Below are 24,910 nucleotides of genomic sequence, written 5' to 3' on the forward strand. Positions count from 1 at the left end.
CCAACCATCCTCCCATCTTAGAACCAGCGCCACCAGGAAAACACATAAGGCATTAGTAATTGGAGATTCCTTGCTGAGGGACACCAAAGCATCTATTTGCCATCCAGACAACTTCCCTAGAGAAGTTTGTCTACCAGGAGCTCATATTAATGATGTCACTGAAAAGTTTCCAAGCCTGGTGAACCCTACAGATTATCATCTACTCCTACTATTTCTAGAGTCTAATGATATTGTGATGAGGCAACTTGTAACCATGAAAAGAGACTATATGTCACTTGGAGCAGTGTTAGAAGGATCTGGAGTGCAGGTGGTATTCTTCTCTATCCTACCAGTCAGAGGAAGGGGATTCAGAAAGAAGAAGAAAAATTGAACAGGTGAATCCCGTTCTGCATACAAAGAAGTGTGGCCAGCAGGTCGAGGAGGTGATTTTCCCCCTCTACTCTCTTCTTGTGAGACTCCACCTAGAGTACTGCATCCAGCTCTCACGTCTCCAGTTCAACAAAGAAATGAACAAGTTAGACTAGGTCTAGAGGAGGGCCATGAAAATGATCAGAGGACTTGAACACCTCTCCTATGAAAAGAGGCTTGGGAGAGTTGAGGTTTTTCAGCCTGGAGATGAGAAGGCTCTGGGGAGACCTCATTGAGGCCTTTTGATCTATAAATCAGTGCTTATAAGAAAGAGGGAAAGAGGCTTTTTACTAGGGCCTGTAGTGACAGGACAGAACGTAGTGGTTTTAAACTGAAAGAGGGAAGATTTAGATATAAAAAAGATTTTTCTTGTGGTAATAGTAGTGAGACAACGGAACATGTTGCCCAGAGAAATTGTGGATGTCTCATCATTGGAAATGTTCAAGGTCAGGTTGGACGAGGTTTTGAGTAACCTGGCCTAGTTAAAGATGCACCTGCCCATGGCAGATTGTTGGGATTGGATGATCTTTGAATGTCCTTTCCAATCAAAGACATCTATGATCCATTTTAATAATCATGATGATGATGATTATGCCGATGGTATTACATACTCTATAATCATAGTGACACATGAAATACATATTGATGCATTTCAAAGCTGCAGTATTTAACTTTATGCATTTAATTTTTGCATTTAACACGATTTAGAAAAATAGGTAGTAAAATTCGTGGCATTAGCATGGTTTACTGCAATGACAGCTGCCTGTGAACAGCATGGTACTTTTTAGTAAGAAGTAATTCCAAGACCACCATATATTTGATGGAACATAAATAAAGCAATTCATTCTGAATGTTTTCTTAGCTTACTGGGATACATATAAAAATATTTAAATGCAAAAATACACATGACAGTTTGATCCTGAACATGGCACTCTACTATAATGAAACAAGTCTTTCTTAACACTACATGCAACAAGGGTGTTTTACAGACTATCCCTTATAGCAGGCTTTTCTGTGTGAAGAATACTAGTGATACCCATTGTCATCGCAAGAGTATTGGAAACACTGTTATGCTCCTGACAATTCTATAAGAAATGAAAACTTCTAGTATTTTCAGGATGACCTGACCTGAACTGGAAGGGACCCACAAGGAGCATCCAAATCCTACCCCTGCATAAGACAACTCCAAAATTCATACCACGTGTCTGAGTGCTGAGTGCGCTGTCCAAATTCTTGAATATTGCCAGGCTTAGAGCCATGGCTTCCCTGTTCCAGTGCTCCACTACCCTCCAACTGAAGAACATTTTCCTAATATCCAACCTAACTTCCCCTGGCACATCTTTCTGCCGTTCCCTTGGATCCTGTCATTGGTCACCAGAGAGACAAGATCAGCATCTGCTCCTGTTCCTTTACTTTTGAGGCAGCAGTAAATTGCAATGAGGTCTCCCCTCAGTCTCCTCTTCTCTGGGCCAAACAGACCAAGCGACTTTAGTCACACGTCATATGACTTCCCTTCCAAACCCTTCACCAACTTTGTAGCCCTCCTCTGGACATTCTCCAGTAGTTTGATATATTTTTTATACCACTGCACCCAAAATTGCACACAATACTTGAGGTGGGGCCACACTAATGCAGAGTGGTATGGGACAATCACCTCCCTTGACGGGCCACCAATACCATGCTTAATGCACTGCAGGACATGTTGGCTCTCTTGGGTGCTAGGGCACACTGTTAGCTGGTGCCCAACTTGCTGTTGACAAGAACCCCCAGATCTCTTTCTGCAGGACTGCTCTCAAGCCTCTCACTCTCCAGACTGTATGCATATCCAGGGTCATCAAGTCCCAGGTGCAAGATCCAGCACTTGCTCTTGTTAAACTTCAGGTGATTGGGGATTGTCCTGCTCTCCAATTTGTCTAGGCGCTGCTGCAGGGCCTCTTTGCCCTCAAGAGTGTCAGCAGCTCCCCCCAGATTTATGTCATCAGTGAACTTGGTTAATAAACCTCAAGTTCTGCATCCAGGTAATTTATGAAGACATTAAAGAGTACTGGTCCTGCAGAGCCCTGCTAGTGACTGGTTGCCAGCCCAATGTAACCCCACTCACAATAACCCTTTGGGCCCAACCAATGAGCCAATTGTTCACTCACTCCATTACGTGTTTATCCAGCTGTATGCTGGATATTTTGTTTAAGAGGATACTGTGAGAGACAGTATCAAAGGCTTTTCTGAAATCTAGAAAGATTACACCAGCTGGGTTTCCTTGGTCAGCTAGGTGGGTAACATTTTCATAGATATAAATTAAGTTTGTCATGCAGGACCTTCCCTTTCTAAACCCATGCTGGCTAGGACCAATGACTATGTTGTCTTTTAGGTATTTTTCAATAGCTCCCAGAATAATCTTTTTCATAAGCTTACCGGAAGTGAGACTAACAGGCCTGCAGTTACTGGGGTCATCTCTGTTGCCCTTCTTGAAGATCAGGACAATATTTGCCAGCTTCCAGTCAATTGGCATGTCTCCAGATTCCCAAGAGCTTCCTGGTGCTCTCAAACTGAAAAATAGATTTATACTTATAAAATATATTAATGTCTATGAAAGAATGATATCTCATAGGCATCCCGTACTTAATGTTCAGAAATACTATTTAAAGTTTCTCCATTGAAATTAGTATCTGCAGCTATTACTGTGGTCTTTCTGTTTTCTCTAACTCTGTGCAATCCTGGAAAATGTTATAATGTTTTTACTTTGCACTATGTATTTTTATAAATTTTTTCCTTATAAATTTGATTGTCAATTTGATATTACAATTATTTTTGTCTTAGAATTTTATTATTTTTAATTAAGGTATATAAGGCAAAAATTTGTAAAACCATCATTCACACTATTTATTCTTGAAGATGTATTAATAATTCATCTTACATATTACCGCACAGGACATTTTATGCCTTCTATTTGTAAACCATACACAAGTTGTTCGGCAGCACAGCTTTTCTCATCCTTCTTTCTTTTACTGATACCAGTCAAGGACTTTCAGAATTCACACAAGTCACATGTGCCAGATTCGTAAGAACTTTTTGAATTTTAGTGTGAATTCTCAAACTATTCAAAGACTGAGAAGTCTATTTTGTAGAAATCTACACTTAATCAACTTATCATTAACATATGTAAAGACAGTATGTCTTACCGGATCAATCTTAATGCTACAATAGTTCAATGCCTAAGGCATTTAAAACCAGATGGGTTTACGTGTATCACAAGTTCATTTGCCTAACTTACAGATTTCCCCAAATCCTAGGTCAATTAACCTATAAAAAAAGCAAAATATCACGAGACTTTTATTTGAGAGAAGATTTTTTATTAGATGGAAGGTTTTTATTTTGATTTACAAAATGAAAGCTAGTTAGGATTTATTAGAAGGAAGTGAGATACAGCCCTGCATATAAATGTGGTGTTTCAAGTTCATGTGATTGTTACAGAAGCCTATATGTCATATTAGTGGTCAAAAAACATTTCTGAAGTTAAGATTTCAACTATCATATTTAGACCTTTTATCATGCATTCATCATGCTATTTAACTAAGGTTTCACAATCAAATAACCTTGTTGATCTAAAGGAATAATTTGCAGGAAAATATCAGATTGCGCATCCATGCTTTCTGGAACAAATGTTGCATATTTGAAAAGTGTATCATTAACAGGGTTAACGCTCTAATTGTTGCTGCAGAGATTTCTTCAGTAATGCCACCATTGAGATAAAACCAGGCATCCAGATTAATTTCTGTTCATTTCTGTGTAACTTGAGACAATGTTGGAGTACCACTAATTTGCAAAATTTTCATACAACTTCTAACTGAAATATTATAAGGAATATGTACATGTAGGTTTTCTGTAATTTTAATTAAAATTGAATTTATTTAGGAGGCAATCTCAAGTTAGCTTTTTAATGTTTGTTCTGTTTAGCCAGGTGTTGTGATTTAACTCCAGCTGGCAATTAACCACTACACAGCCACTCATTCACACCCCTCACAACGGGATTGAGGAAAGAATTGGAAGAGTAAAAATAAGAAAACTTGTGGGTTGGGATGAAGGCAGTTTAACAGGTAAAGCAAAAGTCATGCGCACAAGCAGAGCAAAACAAGGAAATCACTCACTACCTCCCATCAGCAGGCAGATGCTCAGCCATCACATGTAACGGTTACTTGTTAAGACAAAATATCAAACCTCTGAAAATCCTCCGCCTTCCCTCTTCTTCCCCCAGTTTTATATGCTGAGCATGATGTCATGTGGTATGGAATATCCTTTTGGTCACTTTGGGTCAGTTCTCTTGGCTGTGTCCCTTCCCGACTTCTTGTGCACCTCCAGCCTACTCACTGGTGGCGTGGTATGAGAAACAGAAAATATTTTGACTCTGTGTAAGCACTGCTCAGCAGTGACTAAAACATGTCTGTGTTATCACTGTTTCCAGTACAAATTTGAACCACAAACCCACACTAGGTAGTCTGAAGAAAATTAATTCTATCCAGCCAGATCTAGCAGTCTTGGTGACGTTTGGATCTATTTGACGTTTTATTCTTTAAAATAGCATTTTATATATTTTAACTATTTAGAAAGATTTAATGTACCTCCAAAAAATCCTTCCTTTTTCTTGTTGTTGTAGATCAACTTTAAACATGCAAGACTTCTTACTTTTTTACTAATGCTGATATAATGCAAAAGTTAAGTAGCCAAACTCAAACTAATATCCAGCTGCTGTGAAAATACTGCATTCATTTTAAAGGAATCTCTCTGACATAATTTTGTGGAGATTGAAATCTTCTTATGAAGCATAAGCATATGATTTCCATATCCCTGGATTTTTTGTTACCCTTGAAATATTTTCATCCACCTCTGAAAAACTCCTCTTGTTGTTCTAGTGGATATACCCTTCCTGTGACATTTATTCTCCTGTGATATTTATTTGACTTCAAGAAAACACTGGGGAACACTCTCCTAGCTCCCTACAAGAACAGATTCCATGCCTAGAAAACACAGTCTCCATTCCTTTTTAAGAGACATATTTCCAGTCTAAATATCTGAAGCTTTTTTTACAAGGTTTTCTTACAAGATTTTCTTTTTTTTTCTCTTGCATAACAGGAGTCTGCCAGTGGAAGGAATCGGTCATTAAGATATTTTCAAAACAGCTGAACAATGCAGATATATTCATATTCTTATTTAAATAAGAACATCCACAAAACTTTAAAAAATTAGAAATTAATTAGAATAAACAATAACAGTATATGTAAAATCCAGATGAATGGAGTATGAAATGTACAGGGTTTTATTTGTAGGTTTCAGCATTCTCAGTAGGAATCTAATTTGTTTCATAAAATAACAATGATGATTTTTATGTCCCAGCCAGTGTAGCCTTTTAAACTCACCTCTATCAATATCTGAGACTCAAGAATTCATGTAGAAGTGCCATAAGCAGCCTCACTTTTCCTGCTAACCTGGAAAGAATGTTTTAGAATTCATTCCCCTCTGGGACAAAACAATTATTTCTTGCTGACATAAATTCCTAACAAGGCCCTTCTGTCCTCAGCTGTATGTAATAGGGTTGTGCTTATGTTAATTTGATGCTGTGGGATCATAACCCCCTACTGATGCAACAGATTTTACAGTATTAACAAAATTACTGTAAGTATTGGTGAAAATGCAAAATAAAAGGTTACTGTTTTCCAAATATGCCATTCTTGAAAGCACATCGCACAGCAAGCTGTAGGCAAACCAGGAGACTCCTAGTGTGCATTGAAGATAATTTCTTGGTCCAGCTGATACAGATCCCCACCCAAGGAGACGCAATACTGGACCTTATGGTCACCAATACAAGTGAACTCATCAGCGACATTAGTATCGGTGGCAGCCTGGGTTGCAGTGATCATGCACTGGTGGACTTCAAGGTCCAGAGGGATATGGGACAGGTGAGGATTATAGTCAGAACACTAAATTTCAGGAAAGCAGAATTCCAGCTCTTCAAGGAATTATTCAGTAGGACCCCCTGGAACATGGTCCTCCAATACAAGGAAGCAGAACAGAGCTGGAAAATATTTAAGGAAGCTTTCCACAAGGTGCAAGAGCGCTCAGTCCCTGTATGTAGAAAATCAGGCAGGAAAGGGAAGAGACCGGCATGGCTGAGTCAAGATCTGCTGGTTAAACTAAAAAAGAAGGAACTGCACAGGCAGTGCAAGCAGGGACAGGGAACCTGGGACATGTATAGGGATGCTGCCTGGTTGTGTAGGGATGAAGTCAGGAAGGCAAAGGTGCACCTGGAGATGAACTTGGCAAGGGAAATAAAGATCCTCAAGAAGGGCTTTTACAGTTACATCAATGAAAAGAGGAAGATCAAAGAGAACGTACCCCCATTGATGGTTGGAAATGGGAATCACGTATCAACAGATGAGAAGAAGGCTGAGGTACTTAACAACCCTTTTGCCTCAGTGTTCACCAATACCTGCTCTCACCACCCCTCCTGGGTCATGGGACAGCAAGATGGTGACCAGGGGGGTAGACGCCCTCCAACAGTAGAGGAAGATTAGGTTTGTGAACACCTGAGGAACCTGAACATAAAGAAGTCCATGGGACCTGATGAGATGCATCCCAGAGTCCTGAGGGAATTGGCAGATGGCATGGAGATGGCAAACAGCCAAGCCACTCTCCATGATATTTAAAAAGTCATGGCAGTCAGGAGAAGTCCCTGGAGACTGGAAGAAGGGTAACATGCCCATTTTTAAAAAGGGTAGAAAAGATGACCCTGAGAACTACTGACCTGTCAGCCTCACCTGTGTGCCTGGGAAGATCATGGAAAAATCCGCCTAGAAGCTATGCTAAAGGACAAGGAGGACAGGGAGGTGATTGATGGCAGCCAGCATGGCTTCGCCAGAGGCAAGTTCTGTCTGACCACCTTGGTGGTTTTCTAGGATGGGGTAACCACAGCAGTGGACACGGGAAAACTGACAGATGTGATCTATCTAGACTTCTGTAAAGTCTTTGACACAGTCCCCCACAACTTCCTTCTGTCTAAATTGGACAGATATGGATTTGATGGGTGGTGGGTAAGGTGGATAAGAAACTGGTTGGATGGTCATATTCAGAGAGTAGTGGTCAACAGACTGATGTCCAGATGGAGATCTGTGACAAGTGGTGTCCCTCAGGGGTCCGTACTGGGACCGGTGCTCTTTAATATCTTTATCAATGAGACAACTGACAATGAGACATCAACTGACAGTGAGATTGAGTGCACCCTCAGCAAGTTTGCAGATGTCACCAAGATGAGTGATGTAGTTGCCACACCAGAAGGATGGGATGTCATCCAGAGGGACCTGGACAGGCTGGAGAAGTGGGCCTGTGAGAACCTCATGAGGTTCAACAAGGCCAAGAGTAAGGTCCTTCACCTGGGTTGGGGCAATCCCCGATTTCAGTACACAATGAGGGATGATGTGATTGAAAGCAGCCCTGCAGAGAAGGACTTGAGGGTGCTGGTCAATAAGAAGCTCAACATGAGCTTCTTGGACTTCAACATGTCTTCTTGGACTTCAACATGTCTTCTTGGACTTCAGTGAAGCCTTTGACACAGTTTCTCCCAACATTCTGCTTAGGAAACCGTCTGCCTCTGGCCTGGACATGCGCACACTCTCCTGGGATGAAAACTGGTTGGATGGCTGGACCCAGAGAGCGGTGGTAAATGGAGTTAACTCCAGCTGGAGGCCAGTTACAAGCGGGGTTCCTCAGGGCTCGGCACTGGGTCCAGCCCTGTTGAACATCTTTATCAATGACCTGGATGAAGGCATTGAGTGCACCCCTAGCAAGTTTGCAGATGACACTAAGCTGGGTGGAAGTGCAGAGGGTAGGGAGGCTCTGCAAAGGGATCTGAACAGGCTGGACCACTGGGCTGAGGACAAATGCCGGGTCCTACACTTGGGCCACAACAACCCTATGCAGTGTTACAGACTGGGGGAAGAGTGGCTGGACAGCTGCCTAGAGGAGAAGGACCTGGGGGTGTTGGTTGACAGCGGACTGAACATGAGCCAGCAGTGTGCCCAGGTGGCCAAGAAGGCCAATGGCATCTTGGCTTGTATCAGAAACGGCGTGACCAGCAGGTCCAGGGAGGTTATTCTCCCTCTGTACTCGGCACTGGTGAGACCGCACCTTGAGTACTGCGTTCAGCTCTGGGCCCCTCACCACAAGAAGGATGTTGAGGCTCTGGAGCGTGTCCAGAGAAGAGCAACAAAGCTGGTGAGGAGGCTGGAGAACAAGTCTTACAAGGAGTGGCTGAGAGAGCTGGGGTTGTTTAGCCTGGAGAAGAGGAGGCTGAGGGGAGACCTTATTGCTCTCTACAACTACCTGAAAGGAGGTTATGGAGAGGAGGGAGCTGGCCTCTTCTCCCAAGTGACAGGGGACAGGACAAGGGGGAATGGCCTCAAGCTCTGCCAGGGAATGTTCAGACTTGACATCAGGAAAAAATTTTTATGGAAAGGATCATTGGGCACTGGAATAGGCTGCCCAGGGAGGTGTTTCAAGGGGCGGGTGGACGAGGTGCTGAGGGGTATGGTTTAGGGATTGTTAGGAGTGGTTGGACTCGATGACCCAGTGAGTCCCTTCCAACCTAGTGATTCTATGATTCTATGAGCCTGTGAGCCGGCAATGTGCACTCACAGTCCAGAAGGCCAACCATATCCTGGGCTACATCAAAAGAAGCGTGGCCAGCAGGTTGAGGCAAGTGATTCTGCCCTTCTATTCCTCTCTTGTGAGACCTCATATGGGATACTGTTTCCAGTTCTGGAATCCTCAGTTTGAGAAGAATATGGAGCTGTTGGAACGGGTCCAGAGGAGGGCTACAAAGATGGTCAGAGGGCTGGAGCACCTTCTCTATGAGGACAGGCTGAGAGAGTTGGGCCTGTTAAGCCTGGAGAAGAGAAGGCTCAGAGGAGATCTTATAGTGACCTTCCAGTACCTGAAGAGGGCCTACAGGAAAGCTTGAGAGGGGCTATTTATAAAGGCTTGTGTGGATAAGACCAGGGGGCATGGGTATAAATTGGAGGGGGCAGATTCAGACTAGACATTAGGAAGAATTTCTTCACTATGAGAGTGGTGAGACACTGGAATAGGTTGTCCAGGGAAGTGGTGGATGTCCCATCCCTGTTCAAGGCCAGTTTGGATGGGGCCTTGGGCAGCCTGATTTAGTGGGATGTCCCTGCCCAAGGCAGGGGGAGTGGAACTGTATGATCTTTAATGTCCCTTCCAACCCTAACTGTACTATGATACTATGATGCATTGTGGAATTCTGAGTATGCTCATTCGTCGAATATCAACCTATTTTTGAGATAATTATACAATTAAATAAAAGAAACTGCAGGAATATAAAAATCACAGTATTTACTCTTACATGGAAACAATTAGAAGGTGTTTCTTTTTTCTTAAACAGCTGAGGTATACAGAGATTTTCCTACTCAAACATTGCAAAGCTTGTGTTCAACCTTAAGGGGACTTACAGCCAGTTTAACGCTCACTTTGCTAGAAAATTAAAATACTCCAGGGACAATACAATAAAATAAAGCCAAATGATTTCTTCCCCTTAATTCCCCGATACACCTTCAAATAGTTTTATAATACTTTGTAGTTTTAAAAATTACAATTTCACATTTGTCTTGATTTAAATTTAAACAATGTGATAAATCAATGTAACTAGTTTCCCCCTTTTTTCTTTATAATAAAATATAATGCAGTTGCAGTAGAATAATATACTGTCTGCTATAAACTGAAGGATGGACGTGCCAATCTCCATGTGATCCAGAAATAGGTTATCTTTATGCAAAAACACTATGAAAAACACAGGAATGTTGATTAACATATTTTTTCTTCTTTTCTTAAAATCACACAGAGAAGTGGTTTTAAGTGATGAGTATAGCGTTCCATTTTCGCCAGCAAATTATACTCTTGTTCCCTCTCCCCTCCCTCCCCCAATCTGTTCTGGTAGATACTCTTAGGGAAGAAGTAAACAGATAGATAAATAGAGGTGCAATCCAAAGAGAATTGCAGGAGGAGCAATTTTATTTTGCTTGCACAGTTCTGTTAGCTTCATGTTGTTTATCATTGCCTTGATGTTGTTCATTACTTACATTCTCCTGGCTCTTATCTTCTAATAGCAATCAAGACCTCTTCATACGGTCTCTAAAAGCTTATTAAAATAACAGATCAACAAAAGGGATTTATATACATGGATTTCACAAAGGTAACCTTTCATGGTTCTCTAACAAAAATTAAAGTAATTTTGTTATTTAATTATGAAATATGTAACCTCATTTTAGCCCTCAGTAGCTTGAAACTATTGAAGCTGACACTTCAATTGCTTTTACTCATGAGTTGATGAGCTCTGAGAGTTAAGCACAAGCAACTATCAAAGCATAGGCATCTTCCCAGGTTCTTCATACGTAATTACTACAAGCAGACGGAAGTTTCCTCTAGAGAGAGACCATTTTCATCCTATATCTGACAGGTAGAAATTAGTTGCCTAATGGAATGGAATAGTTCTGCAAATTGAAGGAATTAAGTAAGCTTTTTTAATTTAGTCTCGTTTCAAACTAGATTTTAATTTGGATTGAAATGTGAAGTTGATGGCATAAGAGTTTATTTTACTTAGTTTTCAATAACCTTATATTGCCCTTTGTCTATATATCACATCTATTGTCTTTTAGCTAATTATGACAGATACTACAACTGATGATGAAGTACTCAACGAGCAGCATATGACATCATGGAGTAAATGCTACTAAAGGAACAAAGGCATTATAGACGAAAAAAAGAAAGAATAGGCCTAATTCTTCCTATTTCCATTAGGGGTTTTTTTTGAACGTTATATTATCATATAACCTGAATATGTACCATATATTCAATTAAAAATAAATTCCTGCACAAGTAATGTCATTATTAATTTCCTTTGCTTTTGAGGCAGATTCCTGAGTCATATATGATGCTGAAAAAACTCATGACTTTGCTGAGATGTCTTTTATTTAAAATGAGATGTTGAAGCATAACTGGTATTTTTAATTTAATTTCAAATAATTGAAAACATATCATTAAAGAGATTTTATTGAAGGTTTTCTCTCTTATGTACTTGCCTATTTGTCTTTTCATTCTGCTGATTTTCCTATTTATCTATCCTGATAAACAAAGTTTCTGAATTTATTCTGGGTTTTCACTTTACTATGTTGGCTTATGACAATTAACCTTTAAGAGAAGGAGAAGAACTTGCATGGCGCCTAAAAAGTTTCTTTATTTCTTTTCTTTTGGACATCTAGTCTCATATCTGCAGGAAGAACTGACAGGAACAATATTTTTAAGTACTCATTTCTGCCATAATCCTCTATTCAGTGCTGACTACTGTAACTTGTCATTTGTGTTTTCTTGTTGTATTATGGTAACTTCCAGGGAGCTTTCCTCTTTTCTGTATCTTTTCTAACCTCATCAATGTATTTCAAGGATGCCTTCTCACCTGCGAGATATGAATATCTAAATGTGTGATGCTACACCCACCACGGTTAGAGGAGGAACTTCTTTCAATGACATTTTGTTACAGAGATGTTGTGGCAACATTTCTGAGCAACTCAGGTGGCAATATGTAGGAAATCAAAAGGCCTGGATTGTTCCTTAAATCAACTGTTTAACTTGGCTAGGAAATAATCCACTGTTTGCTGCAACAGTAAATTAGCAGAGTAAATACTGTAAACGTAACTCATATCGTAAAGCATCTTGACTTTCCACTAACGTATTTTGTAATGTGAGGATGCAAAGAAAAATAATTACCTTTACATTATTAAAAGCGTCTGAACAATACTGTCTTTGCTGCAGTCTTCTAAGATTCTAAGTTACATCATCTAAAGGGCTATTTTATAAATCCTAGCTAAAAGAATATAGTTTTGGTTGTTTGGGGGTTTTTGTTTAGTTTTGGTTTTATATACACTAGGAAATGTATGAGGAAATCAAGGAAAAGAAATTATCAGGAAAATTGCACTTGCACAAAAGCTCAGAATTGTCATTCATCACTGTAATGATAGCAGATATCCCATGAAAATGCTGGAATATGCAGATATCACTACCTGTGTGTTTCTGTTTATAACTATGTAGTTTTGGATGCAGAATTGAGACTAGGAAAAGCCAAAAGAAAACTTTGTAAACTCCTCCAAGACTTGAACCATTAAATGACACTTCCTGGACAGTATTAATTTCCAGAAATTTCTTTTTTTAAATAGCCTGCTAAATTAGCACAAAATACAGGAATATATCACTGTATGTTACTCTGGGAATGCAGGAATCTCTTGTGAGCAGGGAGTGAAAAATAAAAAAGGAATAGAAAGCAGAATAAAAAATTAGTTCTGGTGGAACATTTTCAGATATGCAATCTAATTTGAATTTGTGCCAAAACTGATAGACTGCATGTCCTTGAGACAGGGGAAAAGACAAATTCTTGTTTTTCCAAATATCACAAATAAACCAGAAAGCTTTCTTCAGAATCCTTAGAAAGAAAAAAAAAAAATAACCTACTTAAATGCTGGATGTGAATGAACTATCTAAACACTATTTTGCAAAATTCAAATAATTGTTTAACTGTGGCAGCTTCTGAAGGCAGAGAAAGAGGAAACACGTACTTTGTGAAATATAAAGTACAGTTTCATGGCATAAGCAGGCAGAACTTGAGGAGTAAGGAGTGAAATTTTTTGTCTAAGCTCATAATTATAAAACATTCGGAGGTAAGCAAAGAGGAAATAATACACCCCATGGATGTTCACAATAAGAAAAAGCATTTATGAAATAAGAAAATGAGGACAAGCAATGGGATACAAGATCTTATGGTTCATGATTTAAGGACCACTGACACAAGAGAATAGGCATGAGAGGGACTTTGCTATCAGAAGATAGTTTCATTCCAACCAGAGATGGAAAATACCCCAAATTCTCCAAACTCAAAAATCTCTTAATAACTTATTTGCAGATCTAATGTACAACATCAAATGTAATATATAATCTTCCAGGTAACTAGTGATGGCCTAAAACAGGAAAACAAGTGTCACCCAGCCTAGTCATCACCTAGACTTTCAACTTTCCTCCAGACTCAGAAAAATCTAACGGCTGTTAGAAAAGAAAGCTAAGAATAATGATTTTGCCAGAGGGGAAATGAGACATTGTCTTTTGGAGTGATAATGCAAAAAGAAATTTAACCCATTAATCTACTTTTTTTACCTAGTACTTTTTAAAAATTAATTTTCAAGGAATTCAGTAGATGCAACCCTACACTATAAAAGATCTGATAATTCATTTAATGTGAGGCTTCTGTATACAAAGGTGACACTTAAAGGATTTGTGAATATTCAAAAAAAAAAGCTGAGCTCAAATGACAGCATTTCAATGTGTACTTTGCATTAAAGTTATTTCAATACAGCTCTTGGAGTTATCAAAAGGAAAGACAGCCCTGTTACTCCAGACCTACTGCTCCTTCTGCTGGGAAAGCATAGCACATCTTGTCACAGAAATTACGACATCAAAGTATTTCAGAGTAACTGAAATGCTTTTGAAAAAAATGAAGTGTTTTGGATGTGATATCTCTTATTTATTTCTTCCTCAGCAAGGACGTTGCCAACAAACTGCCATAACAAAACAAAATTGTGCAGTCTGAAATACAGAAATCTTTATTTCTTTTCATTTTCCCTATCTATGCTACAGATGTTGAAGTTAGTGTGCTCATGTGCAGAGAGGAGAAACACGGGAAGTATCTCACTACATACTGTGTATGCTGTGTATGCATTGCAGAATCCTTCAGTTATCTTCAAGCTCTGCCAAAAGCAGCGATAAGCTATATAGCTCGTGGCACACCGCACTGTTCTGCATACGATTACACCAACCTATTTTTGCGGAACTATTAATGTGGGATTTTAATTTTAACCACTTGCGCTGCACATAGGAAGCTATGGGCTGCTTTCTTTTAGTACAATTGCCTCAATTGCTCTTGCAGAAATTTCAGCTCAAAATAGAACAAAGAAAACAGATATCAATTCTTTTCTAACAGAGCAATTGATGCAATATCTTGGGACCTAAAACTGCTACATAGATGCCTGAAAAGTAACACAGAAATCTTCCATTTCCACTGTTGTTTGGTCCCATGGGTGCTGTGGCTGCTAAACCAGGTTAGCATCTGCCCATCCCTGTCTTTCCCCAGGATAAAGGTAAAAATGAACTGTGAGAAATGTTTCCATCTTGTTTTCATTTTCCTTTAACTATCATGTATCATACAAGCTCGGAATCGTACTGTAGTTTTTTCTTGTCAAATCTGCTTAATTTCCATTTAATGCTTTTGAATTTTCAGAAAAGGACTTCCTAAAGCAGAAAGACTATAACTTTTAACACATACACTATCAGAACACAGCACAAATAATGTTATTTTCATAAAAGCATACAATATATTTCTGATTTTTCAAACTAGTAAAAGAAGAAACTAGGAATGAACTATAATAGCATATAACTTAAATATTGAAAATTTCTGTAGCTGTCAAAATACATAACTTCTACTACACTTCTTATAACAAATTTCTCTCTGCTAAAACCTACTGAGTTTATGAAAAGTATATTTTCAAATATTTTTAACTTTATAAATAAATGAAATTTTTAACTCTCAATAGTACGCTCATATTTTTATGCATATTTTAATATATATATTTATATCTTTTTAATTTTGGAAAAATAAAGTATTATTTTGCTCCTTTAGGCATTCTTCATTGGGAGCAATTTTATCAACTGTAATGGAAATTAAAATGGTAAGAATAATTTGCTTTGAAGATAGAAGATGAAGGCTTTGAGAGATTATTCTTCCTTTGTTCATTTTATGAATTAGGGAACTTTTTCATTTTCTTAATTCGGTTAGAATATTTTCATATTAGATGATAGGTCATTTAAAACATTAGGCTTCTTTAATACCAAAGATTTTGATATAATATTTGTGAAGTTATTGTGATGCTACAATGTAGTGAGCCTACAACAGGGTCACTGGATACCTAAAGAAAATAAATTGATATTTAGCTAATAAATTGAAAAAAATGCAAGCTGAGCATTCTAATAAATATTTCAGCATGACTAATCATTTCTGGAGTCCCCAGCACAAGAAAGACATGGACCTGTTTTTGGAACAGGTCTGCAGGAGGGCCACAAAAATGATCAGAGAACACTTCTCCCATGAGAAAGACTACCAAGAGTTGGAATTGTTGAGCCTGGAGAAGAGAAGGCTCCTGCGAGTCCTTATTGTGGCCTTTAAGAATATAAAGGATTCTTCTAAGAAAGATAGAGAGAAACTTTTTAATACGGTCTGTGGTGATAGGAAAAGAGACAATGGTTTTAAACTGAAAAATGTTAGATTTAGATTAGATGTAAGTGCTGGTCACTGTAAAGATACTCCATTGCTAGAATTTGCAAGGTGTCATCTTGAACTGTTCTCAAGAAAAAAATGGATCTTATTTCCAGACTATACCAGGCCACTATAAATTAATGAGATACTTAAAAATGAGATTCAAAGGGGGAAAAAAAGCCAAATTCCTCACTGGAAAGGAAAAATGCTTTCAAGTTCTTCTGAGAAAGACAAGTTTCTCATCTGTGTGGCTACTGCTGTGAAGAATATAAAACTATATAATGTGAGAAAGGCAAATGACAGCATAAATTGGATTTAAAATCCAACCTTTTACAGACACCTTTTCTTACCCATCTATTCAAAGCATTGGTCCTTCAAACATGTCATTACACCTGACTGAATAACTTTAGACATGAAGCTTACAGTAGCTGTGCATTTTATTTTATTTTTATTTATTCACCATCATTTCCTCTGTCTTATGGAGTCAGAAATCTCAATGGTCTTCCTGGTAACACTTCACTTGTGCATGACAGGTGAAGGAGGACAAATGAGGTTGCAGAAATCTTAGCTGTAACAAGGTGCAGTTAGTCCCACAATACCAAATAGATTAAAAAATTTCTAAGAGAAATTATTACTGCATGGTGATCATCACCAATGGATGTCTATCAATGAGCCTCTTAGACACCTGGCTGTCCTGAACTGGGTATTTCTATTGTTTTCATTGGAAACTAAGAAAAAATAAATATAATAGAAAATCTTCTCCCTTCATATTTCTTCATGTTTGCTGATGTTATTAAATTTTTCCTCACAATCCAAACAAAGATTTATGATTAGTTTGACCTTACAAAAGAAATGTCCATGTAATTTTCACTCTAGTAATTACAATCTACATATGCAGTTCTTATAATTTATAAGTTTCTGAGATGTTGTTTTAGAGTACTTTTCCAGTAATCATGATCTCTTCTATAACTTGCACAAGAGGTGAGCATCTAGTTATTTTATAAAAATTCATAGGCAATTGGAAAATATTTTTCAGTGGAGCATGGAAAATATTTTTGAGTGACTGAGCTTCAGTTGACTTTATCTCTGAAATGCTAAATAGCAGAAATGAATAGTATATTTTTAATGAAAAAACAGTGTGATACCCTATAATTTAAATTTACAATTTAAAATTAAAATAATTAACAATTATTTTTGCTGAAAAGCCTTCATTCTTGGATAAGATCTCTAGCTTACATGAATAAAATGTTATTTTAAGATTAGACACTTGATTTATCGCTTTAAATTAAAATCTACCCATTCAATTAATAAACTTCTATGTAAGTTCACATTTTTCACCTAAACTTCATGGTTAAATATATGGAGAAAAATTGATCAGCCCTGTGTTTTTCACAATATATTGTCTCAATCTGTTCTTATTTCGAATGAAAATTTACTCCATTCCGAGGAAAAAAAGACTACCAAGTTTCAAAACATTTGGAATCAAAATGGACACAGAATAAAATATTCACAGGGAAAAAAATAATAGAACTGTTTTAAGACCTACCACAGATTTAGTGAGTAACCTTAAATACAAAGAAATTATGCAAATGTCATCTTTGGAATAAACTTTCTGCACAGTATGTTTAAATGTTTTAGAGAAATATTTTAGACTATTTACAAATACTCACCAAGTGAATGGATCTATTTTACTTTGTGGAACCCAAATTATTGTCCCTAATCCTTGTTTGCTTGAGAAAGTTTGAGTCAAAGCCCAATCATGCCACATACAAAAGCTGGTTAACTGTATAAATTTTCAAGACTATCTTGAAAGCCTGATTTTTTAATGCCTCTAATAAATTGTATTTTTTAATTTAAATCACTTTAAAATACTTACCCAATGCACACATTTAATGACTAAACTACAGCATCTGCATCAATAAGTACAATATAAAGAGTTTTAACAGACAGTAAAAACAGACAAAAGAAATTTTGAAGTTTTGAAATTGTAGTACAGACTGAGCATCAAAACACTCAGCAAATTATTATAGGCCATAACTTTCATACAATTTTAGAAATAAGAAACAAGACTTGTTGGAAAGTATTTCCAAAAAACAGTGTTTCCAAGTGTATGTTTGACATAGCTACTCGAGTTTCTGCCCAAAGTAAAGTTTTGCGGCTATGATAAACACCTGAAAACAGAGGGTTTATAAAAGATAGTGTTATCTGAGCTTCCACTCCAATACTGCACGGAACGTTATTGTCATACATTTTATGGATGTTAAGTGAAACTTGTACTGTACCACATAGCATTATGTTACCATACCCTTGCTCATGGAACTATGTTAAAATAACTAGATCACGAAAAATCAGAACTCTGTGTTCTGCAGTACAGCTTGCTTACCCAGTTCCTTCCTACCTCAAGAAAAATGCAAGCACACTGTTCTTCTCACATACTGTAGACATGATTCATATCAAAATTCAATCATGCTCAATTAACACTCAAAATTTTCCAATAATTATGCTGAAGACAGCACCAGCACACACAAAGTGCTAAGGGAGTCAGGGACTAAGCTGTGCATAAATTCACTAAGAGAAAAGGTCACGGGCTGGTATTACTGAAATTTGATTAGATTTCAGATCCATGTGCTAGAAATCAATTTTTTTTTTTTTTTTCTTCAGCATTTCTGCTCTAGAGTCAGCTGCTCTCTGGGGTCTTGTGTCTAATCAGAGGCTATGCCAGTGTTACATCCTCTCCCAGGTGCAAAGACAGCAAGAAATGAGAGAAGCTTTACAGGTCAGAACAGACAAGCTTTGCCATCTCTGCTGCCGAGTGGTTTGAGGAGCTGAAAGGGAAAAGCTGCAGCTGCAGCTGTGATGTGAAGTAACTGTCACATTGGTCAATGCCCACAGGAAAGGTAAAGCCAGTTCTGGGGATTTTATAGCCCTTTGATAGCTTCTAGTAGCAATGTAGTCAAACCAGGATGAGTCCACAAAGGGCTCTTCGCATAAACACTGCTGCAGAGTGCTTACAAATATGGGAGATACAATCCAAATTTAATCCCACAATTGAAAAACAAAAAAGGCTCCCGAAGCAAGCTTTAGATATATGCTGTTCCTATAATGTGAAAACAGACAGATAACAGGAAATAATGAAAGTTTCCTGACTCTCTGCTGATCCATATGTTGTTCTGGGCACAAGTGGAAGTCTGTCAACTCCCTCTGCACCACTACTGTTTGCCTCCTCATGCTCAACCAAACAATTAAACAGATTGTCAGATGTATGACACTGAAGTGACAGCTTTTCATGGAAGAAGAAAGCAAATTATTTGATGAAAAGAAATGTAAATAAGATAAAATATTAGATTCCAATTGGAATGAATTCTGATTTACATCATCAAGAGTGTGTTATGCCACCACAAAACTGACGAGGCAGAAGAGAGAATTAGGCCTAAAAAACACAGAAAAAATCCTCAATTAGAGAACAAAAATGAAGGAGAAATTTTTTCCTCATATTCAAAGCCTTTGTCAAGGCTACCGTACTTTGTTGAGTTATTATAGCTGACTAATTCAAGTGTAAGACCCAAGAAACTTGTAGGTAAGCAATCAACTGTAGGTGCCATTTTGGGAGGTGGACAGAACAGCTATCACAGACAGAATACCATACATAAAATATATATTTATTATCGCATGCATGAAGGAAAGCACTAAAACTACAAAAGACAACACAGAAAAATAGCCTTGTTTTGTGATTAGAGCTTAAAGATGAAGCAGGCTTTGGTCAGATACTGTCTTATTCCCGGGGCTTGCTTTCCCACAGAGAGTACTGCTTTCGGTTCAGTCATCACAGAAGTGGACGAAATTCCTGAATCAACTGTTACAGCCTTTGGAACCTGATGTGCCAATAAACTATGAGACTGCATTATAGAAATAACTAGTTTTGGTGTTTGTCCAATTAGAACAATCATGATAAGGAGAATTTTTTGACAGACACTACCTTTTTGTTTATTTGGTTTATGACGTTGATGATAGAAGAAAGCATATTTGTGCAGAAATTTTCTGGGACTTACTACTGAAAGATTAGCAGCTTGGACCCTGACTTTGGCTATATGAGAAATAAAACATAGTAAAGAATAAATATAATAAAGAAAATGAATCAAATTAAACAGTAAGGATGCAACTATTAGACAACACTAACTGATTAATCACAGTCCTTGCTTTTTTTAAAAAGGGCAATGTTTTTACTCCCTGCATTATCTACTGAGTTACATCAGATAATTTTCTCTCTTCTCATTGAGGCACTATTGGATCAGAAGCCTCAGAATGCTTCAAGAATAACTCAATAAGAAAGGATCAAGCTACTAGGAGATGTGCTTTAGATAATGACATCTATGCATATTAAAACAGCTGAATCATTCAAGGTATACTCTTAGTTATTCTATGAGATTTTGTGTACTGAGGTTCTACTTTAATTGTCTAATCCTAACATGAAAACATTTAAAATTTTACAAACCTTAAGTTGGTAACATGATTAAAAAGAAAAAAAAGGGATAAAGAGGGAAAAATAAGGTCTATATTTACACTAACAGATTACCCTTGTATGGAAAATAAAGTTATCTAAAATCTCAACTGCAATAGCATTAGTCTTCAATTTATTCTTTTAACCTTTTCTGTAAAAGGTTCAGAGGCTCACTGCAGCTCTTTAATCCTCCATACTGTACAGAATAAACTATTAGAACTCAAACATTTACTAAATGATTTCTGATTTCTGACTTAGCTATTTTTTTCTCACTACAGTCAGCTGCAAACAGAGCCAGGTTTAAAAGTTCCTCAGGCAATACCAATCCAAAATTTATCAATATTCTGCTATTGATGCATAACTGATTATTAATGTAGACAACTATTTTAGTGCTTTTCAAAACCAGTCTCCTTAGATGTACCCTTTTGTGTATGTGTATGTGGGAGTCTTTTCCCAGTCCTCACCTTTAGCCAAAATATGATCTGAGCAAACAAGGCTTTGCTTGGTGTGTGACACTGTTTCAAATCATGTGTGTGTTTCCTGATCTGATGTCTGCCAGGGGAGACTCCTAAAGTTACAGGGTTCGCTTGAAAATGCTTCCAGGTTTGTTCTCCAAAACACTGAAGAAAACAGAGTATTACTATTCCAGGTTCCTAAGTTGATGGAAATTTAGATGTACTTTATTTCAAGGTAAATTTCACAGAGATGATTATAGCTTGTTATGTAGTTCCTTTTGGCCGCTAAAAAGGTATAATCAGGGTGAATATAAGAATGTGAACACCGGTAGCTTTCTTCTTTTCAAATGCTCTTAACATCAAAGCTATTAGCATATATTTGCTGTAATAATTTCCTTCATGTTTGCCTCTGATAGCTTTCATGTGTTTCTAACTCACCAACGTTTTCTTTATCAATTGCTGTATGTTTTTTAAAGTACTGCTTTAAGCACAGAGGTGAAAAAATTGCAGAAACAAGTACCAATACTATTTTGAACACTAATTAACTTTAAGATATTATTTTCCAAACTCAGATTGAATTTTTGCACTCATATGTCCCCCTGTCATATATGCAGTTCACTTCCTCGTGTTATACTGTCTGTGGATAGATTGCACAAAAGGTTCATGTGGGAAAATTTATAAATCAGGTTTAAGTGTAGCCATTTTCATCACTGAACAGGCTTTCTGCTGTTTATGGACCAGATGGGAATTCTAGCTAAAGAATGCTACTTGAAATCAGGTAGCATTCAAATACAGTCTTAAATATTATCCTAAGGATTCCTGGAAACCTCACACATCCATCTATGAAAACAGAAAAAGATGTAATATCTGTAGATAAAATTAATCTTTAAACAAAACTAATATATATTCTAGAGTAAACAAAAAATAAAGGTATTATGTCATTAATCCCTTATGTTCCCAATGAAATGGTACTAAGCCATTATTTTTTATCCATGTTATCTCTTTAGTGTTAGACTTGGAGAATGTTTGCATATTTCTTTTCTAAACATGCAATGTAGTGCCATATCCTAGAACATCATGAAGACTCTACATAATTTATCACATTCTAAAGTAACATATATTGCAAGCTTAGATGTGGCAACTAAAAGAAATAGAACAACAATTTTACAGACATGCTATTATGTCCTTTGTCATATATAAAAAAAAGTTATATAATGAACAATGGATGAAGCAGAGCCATATTTACATTGATACAAAAAAGCAGCTGTTAAAAATGTTGGGAGTATAAATTGAGAGTGTAGCAAGTATAACCCCTAAGTTCCATTGTAAAGACTATCTTTAAAGTACACTCACGGTTTCGGTTTATTGAATTCATACTTTGGCTATATTGACTTTGCATCTGTCCTCTTTCTCCTCCAGTTTTCATATGCTCAGGGTAACAGCAAAAAGCTGTTTGATCTTCTGACCAAACTATTTGCTTGAGAATAGAAATTAGAGTATTTTTACAGGCACCTTAATCAAAAAGCAGCCTGAAAATACTGATTTAGAAGGGAACATAACACTACAAATTTTCAAAGTGTAGAACTTAAAAAATAATAAAAAATCTAGAGCTATTTCTATTTGTGTTTGTTTCCTGTCCCTATGCTTTACAATGGCAGTACACTTTCATGACACATATGTATTCTAAACCATTAAATTCTTAGGTTATTTTATTGATTTTTATTTATTGAGGAATGATCATGTGTAGGAATTCTTACTTCTACATTCTAACAACTTTCAAGAAGAATCTTAAATACAATTGACAAATTTTTTTGACACTGCAGATAATGACTGGATGTTAAAGACCAACATAAGTATCCTGCGGTATAAGAAAATAATAACAATAGATACCACAGAAAGTAAACAGATCACAGGCTACAACAGTTTTTCAGTTTTCATCAGAATTAAAGTCTTGAACATTTTTCTTGAGAGAGTTTCATTTCTTAACAGCCAATCCCCAGTGCTATTGAGTGAGAAATACATATTCAACCCACTGTTCTACTAAAGCAAAGCAAAAGGTGAACACAGATGCATGTTCTGGTACCCTCTTTCAGTAAGGGAACATGTCTGGTTCACTTTCCTTACTCCCTCTTACTACTGTTTATTATAATAAATATTGATTCATTCAAGAACATACTCAGACAAGAGACTAAACAAGAAACCTGAACTTGTTTCATTCTGTGCCACTCTTTTTAGCACCTGCTCCTTCTGTTCTCCCTTTCCTGGTTCCTGTTCCCCTAAACAGGTCTATCCTGGATTTGAGGGATTCTCTTTAAAATCAGTCTGTTTCTAGAGAAAGTGATCATTAGAGTACATTAGTCACTTGGAGAGAAGGAAGGCATTGCCTCTAGTGTTAATTGAACTGTAATGTATTATTGCCAAGTAAAAGACCAGTAGATATGGCACTTAGGGACAAGATTTAGCGGTGGACTTGAAAGTGTTAGGTTTACAGTTGGACTTGATGATATTAAAGGTCTTCTCCAACCTAAATAATTCCATGATTCTGTGATTCAGTAAATTAAAAGTGACTTATTTTACTGGAAAACTGTTTGACCAGAGTGGCTTACAATCCTAAGAATTAAGGTAGGACTTTTTTTTTAATTACTTGTACATTTACAATGGTAAATACGTACGCAGTATTACACATCTGGGTCCAAAAAATGCATCTATTTGTGACTTCAAAAGCTAAAAAACTTGCTGTAACATATCTCTTCTGAGCAGAACTTGAATGTTTTATTAAAGCAATATTTTACACCCAGAGAGGTGTGAGCTCAGCTCCTCTGAGGCTATCATTTTTATGTAAGCAAATATCCCTTCACATTTCAAAGTCAGTTTCTAGCCACTTACAAGCTAAGAGAGAAAATACCTTCCATTAAAAAACTCCATGATGGCACTACTCACAATGTATCATCATGTTTCACAAATCACTTGCTTTCACAAACATCGTGTAATGCACACTATGGGCTTGAAGCAACTGTCAGCATTTGAGAAGGAATTTCTGGAAGGGCAAAGCCCTGAGCATTGGCATCAGCTCCATGAATGCTGGATCAGCTGCCTTTTCCAATGCTACTCACCATGCCTTTTCGTTTGCATTAAGGACACCTTCCATAGGAAATGAATGCCTTTGCCAAAGTAATTTCTTTGCAGGTAAAGAGATTTCATCATTTTTCAATTTACCGGCAGGAGTATCCTAAGCTAGCAGAATTTGGTTTGGTTTTTTTTTCAGTGTTTCCTATGGTAAATGCTATCTATTTATTTATTTATTAGACAGAACTATCTGGTTCTTTTTCTTGTCAAAACTGATTATCAAAGTCTTACAACCTCCAAAATATCCACAGCACTACTATTTGTTAAGCCCTTCTTTCTTTCAAACTAACAAAGTCCTTGAAGACCATCTTTGCTAAGTTTTCTTGTACTTCAGTTCCTTCTTTCTAGGTGTTAATTGCACCATAGCATAAACCCTTGTGTGAAGAGATAAGGAACGTGAATAAATACCAAATGCTAAGAAAGATGATAAGCATTCCCAAATTGCTTAAACCAACCAACCAACCAACCAACCTCTCTCCCCAAGCTTCCAAGAAAACAAAACCTCCAGACCTTCCAGTTTTCATTTATTTTCAGCTGATTCTTGATAGGTTTTCATAGAAATTATTTTCCCACGCCAGATGAGAAATTACGTATTTTTTTAATGGTAAGATAGATCAGTTCTCATGCTTTATAGTGAAATACAGTCTTTCAGTTTGAATTTTACTTTTTTCCTCTTCAGCAGCTCATGACCAGAGTGCCTAAAATATTTGTACAGACACCTCCATTTATTATTGCTGATCTTCAAAGAAATCAATCCATATTTTTGCAGCATCAGCTAGAAAATTTCATCAGAAGGATTGGGAATGTCCAAAAGTGACTTACCTTGACACCTATCCAGAAAGTAGGAACCTAAAAGCTTTCAACTCAGTGGTTTTCCTTACTGCTAACATTTTACAAGGCAATGAGTAGTGAAAGGAAATTATAAATCTTCTGGCTCTTTTGCATGCCTGTTTCATAAGCTCTAATTATTCTAGTACTAGCGTTAAATCTCTAATAATACATATATGC

The 24,910-nt window shown here is 37.2% G+C and overlaps 1 long non-coding RNA gene across 1 annotated transcript in view; it reads right to left on the reverse strand.

The window, feature by feature from the left end:
* Positions 1-2,840: 2,840 nt before the first annotated feature.
* LOC128851524 (uncharacterized) overlaps positions 2,841-24,910 on the reverse strand; it is a 65,252-nt gene continuing 43,182 nt past the window's right edge. The window contains exon 3 of the long non-coding RNA XR_008448893.1: positions 2,841-2,954. This is a non-coding gene — a long non-coding RNA (uncharacterized LOC128851524). The remainder of the gene's footprint in view (positions 2,955-24,910) is intronic.

The sequence above is a fragment of the Cuculus canorus genome, chromosome 2 (genome assembly GCF_017976375.1).
Source record: "Cuculus canorus isolate bCucCan1 chromosome 2, bCucCan1.pri, whole genome shotgun sequence".
NCBI lineage: Eukaryota > Metazoa > Chordata > Aves > Cuculiformes > Cuculidae > Cuculus > Cuculus canorus.